This window comes from Brassica napus, chromosome C1 (genome assembly GCF_020379485.1).
Source record: "Brassica napus cultivar Da-Ae chromosome C1, Da-Ae, whole genome shotgun sequence".
In the NCBI taxonomy this organism is placed as follows: domain Eukaryota; kingdom Viridiplantae; phylum Streptophyta; class Magnoliopsida; order Brassicales; family Brassicaceae; genus Brassica; species Brassica napus.
This window is the reverse complement of record NC_063444.1, coordinates 49,378,735-49,395,618: the sequence shown is the minus strand read 5'-3', so window position 1 is coordinate 49,395,618 and position 16,884 is coordinate 49,378,735. Positions and strand designations below refer to the sequence as shown.

The following is a 16,884-nucleotide window of genomic DNA, read 5'->3' as shown; positions in this document are numbered from 1 at the left end:
TGCTCTGGATTTTCTATAGACAATGTGGAGGATAAATTCATATAGAAAAAGAAATCTTAAAGACTCTGCATACTGTAGCTGGACAAGATATTCTATATCAAAACCGAATCCAAAAATTCGAACTGAACCCGATCATGTTAAGTTCGATAAAACATAAATACCGAATGGATCTTGTTTTATCCGAACCAAACCCAAACTTAAATGGATATCCGATAGAACCCGAAAAATTGAAAATTTCAAAAAAAAAACTTGTACCAACTATCAAACATGATCTCAATTCCTAATATGTATCCAAAATATACTAAGATATTTTTGAACATCTAAATTAATTATCTATTACATAAAGGTTGATGGTTGAAGGTTGTGGTTGAAGGTTGTGGTTGAAGCTCAATTTTTTTAGATTTTAGTTCTGTTTTTATTGAATAATGTTTTTCATTTCATGAGAACTTGTTTTTTTTTTTTTTTTATGCTTTCATTTATATGGTTTTTTTCTATCAATAACTATATTTACCTTTCGTTTGATTTTGAGTGATCAAGTTTGATGTTTTCTCCTTATTTTTGAATCGTATTTACTTATGTTTTGGTTACAAAATATGTACAAATCAATTACTTTTAAACGGAAGAACATATTTTACTTATGTTTTGGTTAAAGGTAGGTATAAATCAAGTATTTTTAAACCGAATAATCGATTGGGATTCGAACCCGAAAATACATCGGATTGTACCGGTTCTTTGAAAATTTACTAACCTCGATCCGAATCCAATAGAATCCGAGCCGGTCCCGAATCGAACTTTCATATAATCCGAATGTGGCTGATTTTGATAAACAAAAAAAACGAGATCTGAGTGGATAAAACCGAAACCCGATTGGGATCCCGAACGCTCAAGCCTAGCAAAATCGAAGGTACATCTTAACTTTAACTTAAAAATCACTGAGAAAGGCCAAAACCTTAAGTTATATAAGCTTTGATTTATTATTTTGTAGTCATTGTTTGATTAGATTCACATAATTCAAGAAATTTTCAAATTTATAGAAGATTTCAAATATGAAATTCACATAAATTTTTTAAAATTAATGCGTAAATATGAATTTATATACACAAGGATTTTATTTTCTATATTATATAGAAATTTTAAATTTTACAAAAGCCATTCAATTTTTTTAATTCTTTATCTCATTTGTATTTTCTAGGCTGCATTATCCATAAAAAAAACACACACACATCAACATAGCTAGGTGATTCTTCTCTTAACAAAAAAATATTTTAAGGAAATACAAATTAAATCATGAATATTCACAAAACTTACTACATTATAAATTTATAAAGTAAGACAAATTTGAGCCCGAATCTAGTTAAACATGCAGAGCCGGCCTAGGGGCCAAGCTAATGAATCATGGGCATCCGGCCGACGTATTTATATATAATTTTGGCTACATTTTACAATAGTATTGCCTTAGTCTAGTGGTAAAAGCTAGAATTCTTAGAGTAGGAAAAAGTAACCCAGGGTTCGAACTACTTTGACTCCATATTTTCTTCTCTTTTAAAGAAAAAAGTAGCCACTTTTTTTTGGTTTCACTTCTAGCCCCCTAAACTTTAGGACCGGCTCTGTAAACATGTGGTTTAGTTAGGTTTGACTAAAGAGATCGCTTTTTGAAGAGCCTCATGAGAGAAACAAGGAATGGGTGTTTGCCTCGTTATGTTATTTCGAGAAAGACACACTTTTCTCCTCCTGTCGTTAGATAAATTAAAGGAAGGTCATCAACTACATAATTTATTCTCATAACCTTTTTCTCATCATTAGTCTACTATTTTCTGTACATACAGACAGATAACTCTATTTTTATCCACGAAAAAAATACATGAGTAGACAAAGTATACCATACAAAAATATTTAACAAAAAAGATATACATAATGCATGCCATTCACCAAATCATCTCCCTACCGCGCGAATGAGAGATGAGTACTATTTATAAGTTTGGAAAAAAGAAATAAGCGTTTATAAAGTTGGAAAAGTTGAACTATTTATAAGTTTGACTCCATATTTTCTTCTCTTTTAAAGAAAAATGTAGCCACTTTTTTTTGGTTTCGCTTCTAGCCTCCTAAACTTTAGGACCTGCTCTGTAAACATGTGGTTTAGTTAGGTTTGACTAAAGAGATCGCCTTTTGAAGAGCCTCATGAGAGAAACAAGGAACGGGTGTTTGCCTCATTACGTTATTTCGAGAAAGACACACTTTTCTCCTCCTGTCGTTAGATAAATTAAAGGAAGGTCATCAACTACATAATTTATTCTCATAACCTTTTTCTCATCATTAGTCTACTATTTTCTGTACATACAGACAGATAACTCTATTTTTATCCACGACTATTTTTATCCACGAAAAAATACATGAGTAGACAAAGTATACCATACAAAAATATTTAACAAAAAAGATATACATAATGCATGCCATTCACCAAATCATCTCCCTACCGCGCGAATGAGAGATGAGTACTATTTATAAGTTTGAAAAAAAAGAAATAAGCGTTTATAAAGTTGGAAAAGACTTAACCGTTGGATTCTCGGCCAAAATTTCCACCTTAAAGACTATTTTTCTTCTTGATATAATAAATCTATGATGCATCTCATGCATTAACAAAAAATACACTATCATATATTTGGGAGGTGATATTAACCCTAAAACTCCAAAAGGTGCTCTTTAATCTCTATATATACAAACTAAACTAGGTAGTAACCCGCGAGATGAGATGATTAAATTTGGACTTTGCGAGATTAAAAAAACATTAAATCTGATTAATTTGGATATTAGTTTGTTTTGGATTGATAGTTCCGGGTGTTAGTGAGGAGGATATAGATTGGCCAATTTATGTAGTAATTATATAAAAACTACAAAGAAGTGAGTAAGAATCAGAAAACTATTTTAAATCAAAAACCTCAATTCCATTATAATAAGTATGCATATCTCATTCTTTCAAATACAAAGAATGATCTAAATATAAATAGGTATTGTAAAAATAAATTGAAAGGAAAAATAAGATTGAATAACTTCGAGACTTCAGAAATCGATGCTTGGAATCCTGCAATAAAAGAATTTCAATATATTAGGAATAATCAATGGTTTTTCTTATATATATTACTCATATAAAATAACAAACTTAGAATGCTATGCTTACATTGGATATTCGGTGGATATTATTAAAAAGAATATATTTGACATATCTTATATTTATTTTATATCCTAGTATATAAGATATATCAAATTAAACTTATGTCAAATATATTCTTTTTAATATTCTTAAAAATTTACGACTTTAAAGTTTTGTTCGCTTGTAATTTTTTATTATTATTCTGTTTGTAATCTCTTAATCTTATACTACTCCATAAGTCGAACATTCAAGAAGTATATTCCTTGACAATGAATTTCCAACTCCGCCAGTTGTAAACTTCATATTATAAAAATATTTATAAACATCATCAAGTCACTCTATTAATCTCCTCAGATGTAAGTTCCATATTATAATCAAAATAAACAGAGTCAGCGATCGAACGGCTCGTCAGTTAGTTATACGGGCTAAATTGAATATAAACAAAACAAACATTACTATACAAATTGAAGTAGGGGCCATCCTTCACTTGTGATATGTGTCGTTGGATTAAAGCAAGGCTGATAGAGCAATTGCAGGGCAATATTATCTAGCACCAACAACTTGGCAGGGCCAGGCCTGAAAAATTTCGGTCCACAAGCAAAAAAAAGCTTTTTTTGGCCCTTCATAATTAAAAAAAAAAGAAAATGGTTACAGCTGCAGATTTAAGAATCGAACTCAGGACCTCCACTGTGATTCCCGAGGTCCTTACCAATAGAGCTAAGTAAAGTTTTTGTTTTAATTGGCCCCCTAAATATATAAATCTTGTTTGGCCCCAAAGCACATGCTTTATCTGCCTCTATTCAGGCACGGCCCTGCAACTTGGTGTGGCCTGTATTATCTAGTACTACCAAATGCAACTTGTACCTAGCATACGTAAATATACAATTACATCTAAATAGAATTAATACAATTGTTGATAAGCAAGAAAAAGGAACTCGGGTGTATATTAGTACCTTAGCTTGAGCTTAGGATTAAGCATTTTGCACTTAGTACAGTAGAGCATACAACGAACATCCAGTTCATAGGTTCCTCCGGGGTGAACGTTATTATGCAACATATCTAGTTTTGTACCACACACTTTGCAACTAATATAGTACCAACCCATATCATTATCAATTGCAGCTATAGTGCACCTCACATAACACCTCTCAACCTAAAAAAAATAAACACGATATGTATATATGTATAAACAATAAGATAACTTAACGTATGATTAGGTGCTCAAATTATTGAAAATACTGAAACCTTTCTCGTCTCCAAAATATCATATATTGTTTTCTGTGGCGTTTTCACGAAGTAGTCTTCTTCCACAACAAGAAATATCGGTATTAATAGCACCCGATAAACGCTATCACATCGTTTTCATAGCGTTTCGAAGAACGCCGTGACAGTCGCAGCTATAATAGACCCCCCCCCTAGCGTAGCGTTTTTCGCGTGCTGTAACAATATACAGATATTATAGCGTTGGTCCTGTGTTATATTATACCTATTTATAGCGATTTCTTTTCGCTATTTAAATATTTTATGTGGCACTTTTCGTGTGCCATAAAATATTTTGTTATGACATTTGTTTTTTGTCATAGAATATTTTTTTGTAACTCAGTTTTTTTTTTGGATTTTTGAACATTTAATAGCAATTTTTTTGTGCCATTGAATATTATAATACAACGTTTTACTTGTACTATGACGTTTATATTCTAGGTAATACTGAATAGCTAATATTTTAAACCGGTTTATAAATGATTTTGGTTTATATTAAAATTTTGGTTTACAATCGGTTTATAAATTAAACCAGATTACAAAAAATTTCGGTTTACAAACTAAACCAGTTTACATACAAACCAGGTTTAAAAACAAAATCTAAAAAAACCCTAACTCCTTCCCTCCGCCTCCTCCGCGGAACCCAGATTTCAAAACACAAACATAAAAAAGATTCAAACTATTAATAAATAAAATCGGTTTAGCATACTAAACCAAATTAAAAATATACCTAACCCTAATCTAAACCTAATGTATATTCTCCGCCGCCTGCCGCCTCCTCACCGAGCTTCTTCGTCTTCAACATTCAAGCCGGCTCTGCTCACGACCCACCACTGCTACCTCCTCCATCAATCTCCTGTGCCTCATTCATCAATCCTGTGCCTCCTCCACTTTCCTTTACCAAGAACAAAAAAAAATCAGATTCAAAACAGAGAGAGAGAGAGAGAGAGAGAGAGAGAGAGAGAGAGAGAGAGAGAGAGAGAGAGAGAGAGAGAGAGAGAGAGAGAGAGAGAGAGAGAGAGAGACGTGACTGGTGGTGGTGTTGACGAGCGTGCGGTGGTGGTGGTGGTGAAGGGCGAAACCGAATAGAAAGGAGCATGGTGGTGAGAAGCATGACGGTGGTAATCCTCTTCGTTCAGATCCATTTGCTTGAAAGAAGAAAAGTAAATGAAAGATGAGCAGAGGAGAAAGAGAGATGGGAAGAGGATAAGAGAGATGAGATTAGATGAGGAGATCGAAGAGGTACAGAAGAAGAAAATAAGAAGTATAGAATCGTGTGGAGGAAGAAGAAAGGAAGAAAGAGATAAAACAAACATAAAATATTAATAGTGAATTAATCTGAGCCGTAAGATTAATATTACCAACGGCAGAGATTCGAAAAATGGTGATCCACGCCTCACTTTTTGGTCCAATCAGAATTAAGCTGTTAATTCTTTTTCTTTGGTCATCAAATAAGCTTCTAATTCACTTAAATATGAATGGGTTTATATGGGGTTTAAACAAATGAATTTAAATTTAAATAATAGATTTATAATATAGGATTTGATTAATGACTATGATTAAAGTTAAAAGTTTAGTCTAATTTAAAAGTTTTAAATATAAGGTTAATGTTCATGATTAAAGTTTATTTGGAGTCTTAGGTTTGGGGTTTAGAGTAAAATTTGAGAATACAATTTGAAATTTTTTATTAGTATCTATGTTTAGGTTTTGGTGTTTAAATTTGAAAAGGTTAAATTTGATGTTTGGATTTTATGATTTGGTGTATAAGATTTAGAGTTATTGTATATGGTTTGGAATATATACTCAAAGTCTAAATTCCAAAACCTATATTTAAATTTTTGAAATTTGTAAATTAGGATTTATGATGTAGGTTAATATGAAGTATGTGGTTTAGGGTTTAGGGTTAAGATTTATAATTAAGTATATGGTTTGAGTTTTAGAATATATTTGGAGTCTAAGTTTAAAATTTATATTATAAATTAAAAAATAGATTTATGACTTTGTATGTAAGATTTAAGTTTGGGGTTTAGGGTATTATATTTAGGGTATAGATTTAAGATTTAATGTTTGAGGGTTATAATTTAAATTTGAGATTCTATTTTTAAAATTATTAAACTTTAAATTTAAATTTAAGATCGAAATTATATTATGAAAATATTGAAATTTTAATGTTTATGTTTAGGGTAAGGGTTTAAACCCCAAATTAATCATATACCCAAATCTAACTAAAAATCTTAAAACTCTACTGTTCATTATTTAAGTTCAAATATTAAATTTAATCTAAATGTTTAATTATCATTTATACATTGCAATTTAATCATGTACCCCAAATTAGATTTTTTTTTCTTTTTTTTGTCACCAATTGAGATACATTGCAATTGAGTTTTTATAAATCAAAATTCGTTTACAAAACTGTAACCGTTTTATCAAACTAATATATATATAGCAACAGTTTAATGTAAAGTACCAGAGACATCAAAGATACCACCACCAAGATCAAAGACAATAATTATTTAATTGCTTCTCCTTTCAAAAGCATAAACCAAAGAAGTAGCAGTAGGCTTATTGATAATACGAAGAACATCAATCAGATTGTTTTGTTGTTGTTTTTTTATTCTTTTTTTCTTGGAACACCATTTTTTCTTGGAATTATGGTATGTTTAGGGTTTAGAACTTGAAGCAAAAAAAAATTTCTAGTTTATTATTAGTGTTAGATTTTAATTATATCATATTATTTGTTGGTATCTTTGGATTTTATGATGAAATATTAAAAATTAAGGGTTTAGAGTATGATTAATAGTATTTTAGATATACATTTATATATCTTGTATGTTCTTGGATAATTAATAAACTAAACCATCTCAAGTGCTGTAGACTGCACCAAAATATACATAAACCTCCCCAACGTGTAATACATTACTCCCATCCGTGAATCAGTTGTGAATGTTTAAGATTCCTAATGCTTATAAAAGATATTACATATAAGAACCAACTGCATGACATATTCAGCTAGAGTCTTTAGCCTTCTGGCTCTTCTCACTGTTGCAAACCCAAATCTGATACGACAAAAAGTGATGATGTCAATAGCAATCTTGCAAAGATAGACTTTAGACACAATATAAAATCAGTTTAAGAACTACCTTGAAGTCCCCACCAAACGATGTACTGACTGTCATGGAACGGGTAAGGTGGGAAGCAATGGCTGAGACACCAGCATCCCTGAACACAAGGGCCAATTCAATTAAACAGAACAAAGAGTAATGGAGTCAAAACTCCAAAGTAACCTCAGCATTGCTATCAGCATTCTTTAGAATATCAAGTACACACTGAATAGATTTAACAAGCCAATGACCTTGATTGTTTGGACCCTGCAGGTAAACTACAAACATTCCCACAGCAAAGATATGATTGAATATATCAAAGACAAATCATCTCGTTATCAATGTATATACCTCACCGAGTCTGGGGCATCAAGAAAGAACTCCTTATATCCATCACCGAGTCTCCATGGTTCAATAATCTACGAATCCTTAATCAAGAGAGCAAAAGAAGAGATCTTTCGAGAGTTATAGAATCAGAACAATAAACCCTTCATCTAAAATCTCAATCAGAGATTATACAAACCGGAGAAAGGTTTACGCTTGAGTCAAGGGTCAAGCTGACTACAATCTCAATCTGAGACAGAGATTACACATGGTTACGGTTAAGCCCTAGCTTCTTAGCATCCTTTGCCTTCTTGGTGCTCCTTAACCTTTATAAGGAACTTGTGGTTATGCTTCAAGGTCACCTTTTCATACTTTCTCTCTGCAAAATAACAAATCAATAAAGACCTTCGATTAAGGGCTTATCGAGAGAAAAGGGACGAGAGAGAGAGAGAGGGATTACGACTGTTACAGTCGGATACTTTGGGAACTTCGAGACGGCTCACGAATCCGGTGCGAGCGCGGTTAGATCCGTCGAATTCGTCGAACTTTCTGCAACATACCAGTGCTCGAACAAGATGAAGACGAGACTAGGAGAGTGAAACAGAGAGAGATGTCTGTGTTGAGAAATCGTGTGGGTGTGAGTGAGGTTAGGAGAGTAAGATAGAGAGGCAGATGATTAAGAACAGAGGGGAGATGAGATCTGAAAATAGAAAGAACAGAAGATCGATGAGAGATTGATGAGAATAATTTTTTTTTTTTGGTGGGTGATGAATGAAAAAATGACTTTAGCAAAAAAAAAAGTGTAGATCCGCCAAAATCAGAAAATTTCGCTAAGTTTTTTGGCTCCAACATAAATATCCCGCTATAAAAGTCATTTTTGGGTCTCAGCTTAATGAAAATCTTTGCTAGCACGAATTTAGTGCTACCATAGAATTATGATCCAATTTTGACTGTATTAGTAGCACTTCGTGAATTTGTGCTACGGTGAACTGCTACCAATACTCATATTTCTTGTAGTGTTCCTCTGACATCATTGACACCATGGAAAGTGGTTTAGACTGCACAATTGCCAAAGATATATTTTCCTTTGGTAACCTAATCATATTATGAAAATCAATACTGATAAAAGATTTTCAAAATAAATACAACTCCACTATTTTCAAACAATGTTTCCAAACTTACAATTTGGCAAAAGCTTCAACCTCTTCAATAAACGGATTAAGGGACACGGCAAACACATTGTATGCATTGCATACGCTTCGCTCATCTTTTAAGAACATGTTTTCCACGTATAAGAATATCATATTTATAAGGATCATTAAAAATAAGAAACCTCATGAAAATAAAGAACTTTTACCTTTCCATACTTTGATCTTCACAAACTTCATAACACAAATGAGAGTTCGATCAGAAAGAAGTTGAATTGCTTCGCTTAGATCTAGTGCAGCCTTTCCCCATACAACCAATGGAAGCCTAACATCTCTGAGGATCAAAATATAAAAGGTTATGGTGGTGAGCATGTTAAGTAGAAAAAAATTGATAGTAGATCGTTAAAAAATAAAAACGAAACTATATTAAATCGTTTTACTCACTCTTCATTTTTTAAGAGTAATGTAATCTTTTCCGTGTCCTTCCCATTGAGAGATACGATTTCAACATGAGTTACCTCTACTATCTGACCCATAATATCTACAAAATAAGAAAAAAAACGAAAGTATAATATTTGTGATCACGGTTAATGGTCAGAACATCTATTTCATTTAGACTCACCGATCAAGTATTCAGGGCTGAGAGTTTCGTCTAAGATTTCACGAAAATTAACATGGGTAAAACCAGTCAATCTGTATGGCAAATCGTCACAAAGTCGAATCCGAGTGGTGGCTTGGAACCAAATTTTGTAAGGATGCTTGGTTAATCGATAGGAGCCACATGCTTGAGAAAGCGAAAAATTGATGAATATCTTCGAATCACCTTCTTCGAGGAAAGATTCAAAGATCGGAACCACATCCTCATTAACAGTTGCATGAATCGTATCCCCCTGTCATGCGTATCATTAAAACCATATAACTTTAAAGGTACATCTTTAACTTTAACTTAAAAATCACTGAGAAAGGCCAAAACCTTAAGTTATATAAGCTTTGATTTATTATTTTGTAGTCATTGTTTGATTAGATTCACATAATTCAAGAAATTTTCAAATTTATAGAAGATTTCAAATATGAAATTCACATAAATTTTTTAAATTGATGCGTAAATATGCATTTATATACACAAGGATTTTATTTTTCTATATTATATAGAAATTTTAAATTTTACAAAAGCCATTCAATTTTTTTAATTCTTTATCTCAGTTGTACTTTCTAGGCTGCATTATCCATAAAAAAAAACACACACATCAACATAGCTAGGTGATTCTTCTCTTTACAAAAAAATATTTTAAGGAAATACAAATTAAATCATGAATATTCACAAAATTTACTACATTATAAATTTATAAAGTAAGACAAATTTGAGCCCGAATCTAGTTAAACATGCAGAGCCGGCCTTTGGGCCAAGGTAATGAATCATGGGCATCCGGCCGGCGTATTTATATATAATTTTGGCTACATTTTTCAATAGTATTGCCTTAGTCTAGTGGTAAAAGCTAGAGTTCTTAGAGTAGGAAAAAGTAACCCAGGGTTCAAGCTACTTTGACTTCATATTTTCTTCTCTTTTTGTGGCCACTTTTTTTGGTTTCGCTTCTAGCCTCCTAAACTTTAGGACCGGCTCTGTAAACATGTGGTTTAGTTAGGTTTGACTAAAGAGATCGCCTTTTGAAGAGCCTCATGAGAGAAACAAGGAACGGGTGTTTGCCTCATTAAGTTATTTCGAGAAAGACACACTTTTCTCCTCCTGTCGTTAGATAAATTAAAGGAAGGTCATCAACTACATAATTTATTCTCATACCTTTTTCTCATCATTAGTCTACTATTTTCTGTACATACAGACAGATAACTCTATTTTTATCGACGAAAAAAATACATGAGTAGACAAAGTATACCATACAAAAATATTTAACAAAAAAAGATATACATAATGCATGCCATTCACCAAATCATCTCCCTACCGCGCGAATGAGAGATGAGTACTATTTATAAGTTTGAAAAAAAGAAATAAGCGTTTATAAAGTTGGAAAAGTTGAACTTAACCGTTGGATTCTCGGCCAAAATTTCCACCTTAAAGACTATTTTTCTTGTTGATATAATAAATCTATGATGCATCTCATGCATTAATAAAAAATACACTATCATATACTACCTCCGTTCCCGAAAGTAAGATGTTTTAGGTTTTTTTCTTGTTCCACAAAGATAGATTTTCTATATTGTTAAGGTACTTTTTATACTTTGGAGGAACATTAATTGAGAATATTTGAATTGATTAAATTTCATTGGTGGAAAGTTATTGGAAATTGTATAATAAAGTAAAAAATAAATTAAATTATAAATATTTATTAAATTCTTAATAAGTGTGCATACTCTAAAAAATCTTACTTTCAGGAACAGAGGGAGTATTTGGGAGCTGATATTAACCCTAAAACTCCAAAAGGTGCTCTCTAATCTCTATATATACAAACTAAATTAATCAATGATTGTGGAGAGAATCCGTTCAAATAATGATCCGGAGAAGATCTCTTTAGTATGCAAAACACAATGAGAATAAGCAAGAAATGTAGTCAAAAGAAGTAGAATATCGTTTGTCTATAAAAAGCATAATCCTAAGTTCCCATCATTGGCTCATAGAGAACAAAAAATATTTTCTCTAATGATTTGATTTGATGTATACCATACTCCCTCTTTTTACCTTTATGCTTTATATGCCTCGTGTTTACGCAGAAAACACTCTATGCGAACGAAGTGATTGTTATTTACCAAGTTGTGGTTAAGTTACGATTTACAAAAGAAAATGTTTTACTAAGCTGTTGTTTTGTTGATTGGTCGACATCAAAACGTTTTTTTATTTACATTATATACGAAAATTTACCAGTCTAAAAACTAGTATGAGTTTGCCGCATTCAATTAGCTTTGATTAGTACTCACAAAAAAAGACGATTGTTAAAGCAGATCATATTTACATATGCGATAAAATGATTGTAATTTATTAGTTTCGTATTTGTTGATTGAAATGAAAACGTTCCGTATCCAAAATTAGACACCACATAATTAAGTCAGATTGTAAATGTTTGCCTTAAAATAATTGTGAATTTAGACCTAAGAAACTTACATAATAGCAATCAAATATAATTATTCTCTTAACCACGCTATAATAGCTTTGTTTTAACATTTATTAAAGAGAAATTTCCTATGATAAACTTTTTAGTTTATGTTCACAAAAATAGTCATCAATAACGAAAATGACCAAAATAAATTTTATTGAAAGGTAAAAATACATTTTTATCCTAGGGTAAACTAATATAGACTTATGGTTTAGAGTTAAGGGTTTAGGTTTTGGGGATATGGTTTCAAATTAAAAAAAATAAAAAATAAATATTAAAATTTTCAAAATAAAAATAGATTTTTTTGATAATTTTCTTTTTTGATGGTTATTTTTATGACAAGAGTTAAAAAAAAAACAATTTGAGAGAATTACTTTTTATTAAAATAAAGCTAAAAGTAAGACATATGAATGCACACAATAAAACTTGAAGAAAAAGTTTCGTTTTCCATTAGAGCATATGTTCTCATAGCATTAAACCTTTCGAATAAGCATCTTCTCCTTACATCTAGCCTCACGAGGCTTATAAATTCTCACATTTTCCTGGTAACTCTTCAACATCTAAACCAAAACAACAACAAGAAACCATAAAACTCCTTAAACGAGATCTTACAAGATAAGAAGCTAAGGATACTACAGATGACGAGTATTGGTGAGGACCGGGTAATCTGCATCCTGGGGTTTAAGGTTTAAGTACACACAAAATATGTATACGTATATATATATATATATATATGTGTGTGTGTGTGTTAGTATAGCTTTTAGACCTCAGGATGCGGATTACCTCTTCCTTACAATACGATTAGACGATAATTGAGAGGTTACTTTTTTTTCTTTTTAACATCGTCGCCTAGATATTTAAGACGAATATTCTCCAGATACATAAGGCGTGGAGTATCCAATGTATTCGTAAGTGTATGTTCGTTCAATGAGAACGTACCTGCATATGAATGTATTGTTATATACTACGTACCAGCAGGGCCGGCTGATATGAGACACAAGCGGTGCGACCACCCCGGCCCAAACCCGTGTTCCCCGTAATTTGATTGTTAAAGGTCCAAAAGTTTTTATATATACACATTTTTATATAGAAAATTTTAAATATTCATTAAATTTGGTTTAAAAAGGGTCCTAAAATATTTCATATTTATATAATTTGTTTTTATCATAATTTTTATAAAGACGTCGATGATAAAAAGTTCTACAATATATTAAAATTTTAAATGAACATGAACATCAAAAGCCTAATTTTTTTTTGTGCCTGGAGATTCAAATAAATGTTGAGTCGGTCCTGGGTACATGCTGGTTTTACACTACCAATGTTTTTGTCTATAACAATTTACGAATATAACAAAAAGTTGACGAATAAGTTTTTTTTTTGTTTGCAGAATTAGAACTACATGTTATTCATCAACGTTGAACGCTAAAACCGTTTTTCTGGGACGAAATTTTTGCATGAGGTGATAATGTAAGTTAAATTTACATGAACTCTAAGATCTTTAAACATCTAGGTTAATCACATAATAGAATCATATGAATGTTTATATAGTTACCTGGATTCATTTTGCCTGAGAGATCTTCCTGAATGGATTGAATCCTGAATGGAAGATGAACGGTTCAATCTCTTCTTAGGCATGCTGAAACATTTCAGTGCCTCCGGTCTTCTCCAGAACTCTTAGGTTTTTCTCTGCCTCGTTGGTTGTTGCTTTTAGGATATCTTTATAATGGTCTAAAGATATGTATTTATAGGTGGAGAGAGGACCTAATTCCTATTTAGGGTTTCCTTTACATTAATCTCAACCGTCCATCAAGCTAGAAATAAATTAAGAATTACTCATTTATTTCCAATTTCATTGGTCACAAGGAATAGCAATATTCCAATAGGAAAGGAAATATTCCTTACAGATAACTAGATAAGAGTCATTAACAAGTGCAGAGGCAAGTCATTTCTCCGTGTTAAGCATATATAAAAACAGTCCTTATTAGGGCAATTAAGGAGAATCTAAGAGTGCGTACATATAACACGTTCCAAACTTTTTTCTCTCTAGAAATCATCTTCGCTCATTCATCTTCCGAGGTCTCCTCCTGCTTTCAGCTCCTTTTGTTGGTCCGTGAGGAGGACTCCCACCGTCTGGTTAGTGCAAGTGATAAAGCTTTATGCCAGAGAAGTACTTTGACAGTGGTGACAAACGCATACGCTTCTTCTCCAAGACTTGTGGTGTGGTATGATCTGGTAGATCCTTAGCTTAGCTCCAAGATTTCAAAGACCCTGACTGAAGCTGCGGCAAGTGGTGCCTCTACTAGAGGAACTCGTCACGGTTTTTGAGATAGGTTATTACGGCTTAGAGTGACGAACGGCTGGTATTAGTTGGAGGGTTTGGGTATGATGTCATAGGTGTCTAGCCTTGGCCGGACTGAATCTGATTGTCGTGCGCGGTGAAGAGGAGTTGTGTGTTGGCTTGGTCAGATCTGCACTCGGGGGTAAAGATCTGATGGTTTGTGGCCGCGGGGATCTCTGAGAGCTTGCAGATTCTCGAGGCTCCCCTTGGTGGTTCCAATTCTGATTACGGACAAGCCGGCTCTTTTGGTCCCCAACGGTTGTGCTTATTCCAGTCACGAGCTAGCTAGTGTTCGTCGGGGTGAAGCATTTCTAACTTCTCCTTCCTTCTTTTCTACCTTCAGATTTTTATAACTTATGGTTTGTTTGTGCCTAGTCTATCTCTGTCTTTAACTAGTCTTTTTTTGTTCGTCGCCAAAGTGGTAGTTTTCCGTTCCTCCGATTTTGGATTGAATTTTGAAAGATTCTTATAACTCAAAATAATCAGCTGTCATAAACTGAAATTCTTCTTGTGACTTGTGAGATTAGATCACTCATTTCAAACATTCTAAATTATTCTTAATACTAACTCATCTCTATTTAAAAGTAGTAGATATGTTAATTCAAGTTTAAATCACTTCCAAGTATTATTGCAGTTATGTAATTTTAGGGTGGTTATATGGGGTGTTCCCAGTAAATCTGACCTCCAAAGCTAACATGCGAAATATATCCCAGTTTGAAATCAACACTAATATAACTTGTATATATATATCATAATCTTACTCAGGAAAAACTCAGAACTTTATATAAATTGAGCTAAAAATGATTAAATAATAACTAGCACATGTTGTACTAGTTATAACTAGGGCCGGACACATTTACCCGCAGAAACAAAGCCTAGTGAATCAAAATAACTAAAATTGAACTAAATTTCATAAATAACAAGCATATCTTATTCATGGGAACAAAAAAAAACTGAAAATGAACTGGAACGAAATGATAATCAAATAGGTATTCGAACTTACAAAATACAGATTATATACCTACAAATATCAATTATATTTTGTTTTAAGTAACTAAATATCTTTAAAATACTAAATATCTGAAAAACCAAGTTATCCAAAAATATTTGTACTTGAAATATTTAAAATTATCTAAATTACCCGATATTTAACCTAAAAACCCCAAATTATCCGACATTTTCCCATATTATTCGAAATTACCCAAAAAATTAGAACCAAATTGGACATAAAAAATTTCGGATATTTGTCGATTCTTAATTTTGCTATCTGAATCAAACCGAAAACCAAATAATCAAAGCGAAACTGAACCAAATTTTGTAAATAACTAAACGGTTCCTAAATCTTTATAACGAAAGAACCAAAAACTAAAATACATGAACTGAAAGCAAACTTAAAACTGAATGCACATACCTAGTTGGAACAAAAGGATGACTTGTGTCATAATAGTAAACTCTTTTCAATTAATAAAAGTTCAACTAGTGACTCATTGCACGAATGCTCAATAGTAACGGTTAGTTAATGTTAATTAACAACAGAGTTGTCTGATCAATTAGTCTATAACACGACTCTTGTGTCCCTTTGAATTAGTGGTATATAGTTTAGACATTTATACAAACATGTAACTCTTCTTAACTAATATATTTTCATTTTGGCTAATCTATAACTATGTTGTATAAAAAACTATAAGGAAATACAGATAATGAACATATATTTAGATTATAGAAACACAGCATAGACTTATCTTTTGTTCAAGGCCAAGGGTCGTTCATTGGCTTCTGACATTTTTTTTTTAACACCAAATGCTTATATTAAAATCAAATGCCCAATGGGCTAAATCGGTTATAACCAGAGATCTTTGACGGTAAACTGATATACGAAAGTAATTAATACATAACAATGGATAGATGTGACTAAGGAGAGAAGAGACCCATAGAAAAACTTTAATTGTAGTCCTAAAGTCCGCGTTCAGGAACTCAATGAAAAGAACCCAGCAAGTGGGTTTTGAAAACGAGAAACCCATGAATCTCGGTAGAAGGTAGCAACTCCGGTGAGAGGGTAGCAGAGTCGACTTTGTGAAGAACCGTCGATGCTTGAGACATCATGATGTGATGAAATAGCAGCAGTGACGTAAAAGCGATCAGATCTGACGAGTCAACACTCTGACCAATATATGTTTGGACTTAAATAACTCTGAGAAAGTCCCAACCTCAAACTCAACTACGATACGCAATTTGATTAAGCTGATGATGAAACCTAAACGAACTGTGAAACCAACTACATAAGTTGGCCACTGTTTTGCTTAATAAGATATTGCTCCAAGTTATATAAGCTTTGATTTTTTATTTTGTACACAGCCTCGTTTTGATTAAATAATTCAAACGACATTATGCTAGAAAATATTATTTTTTTTAGGTTTTTTAAAAAGAATTATAGAATTTTTTAATGTGAAGCTTAAATCAT

The 16,884-nt window shown here is 32.3% G+C and overlaps 1 long non-coding RNA gene across 1 annotated transcript; it reads right to left on the bottom strand.

The window, feature by feature from the left end:
• Positions 1–4,880: 4,880 nt before the first annotated feature.
• LOC106436670 lies at positions 4,881–10,103 on the bottom strand. Its single transcript, XR_007318139.1, has 2 exons — positions 5,435–10,103; positions 4,881–5,303 (listed from the first exon to the last, which is right to left on the bottom strand). It is a non-coding gene; the product is annotated as an uncharacterized LOC106436670 (long non-coding RNA).
• Positions 10,104–16,884: the final 6,781 nt, after the last annotated feature.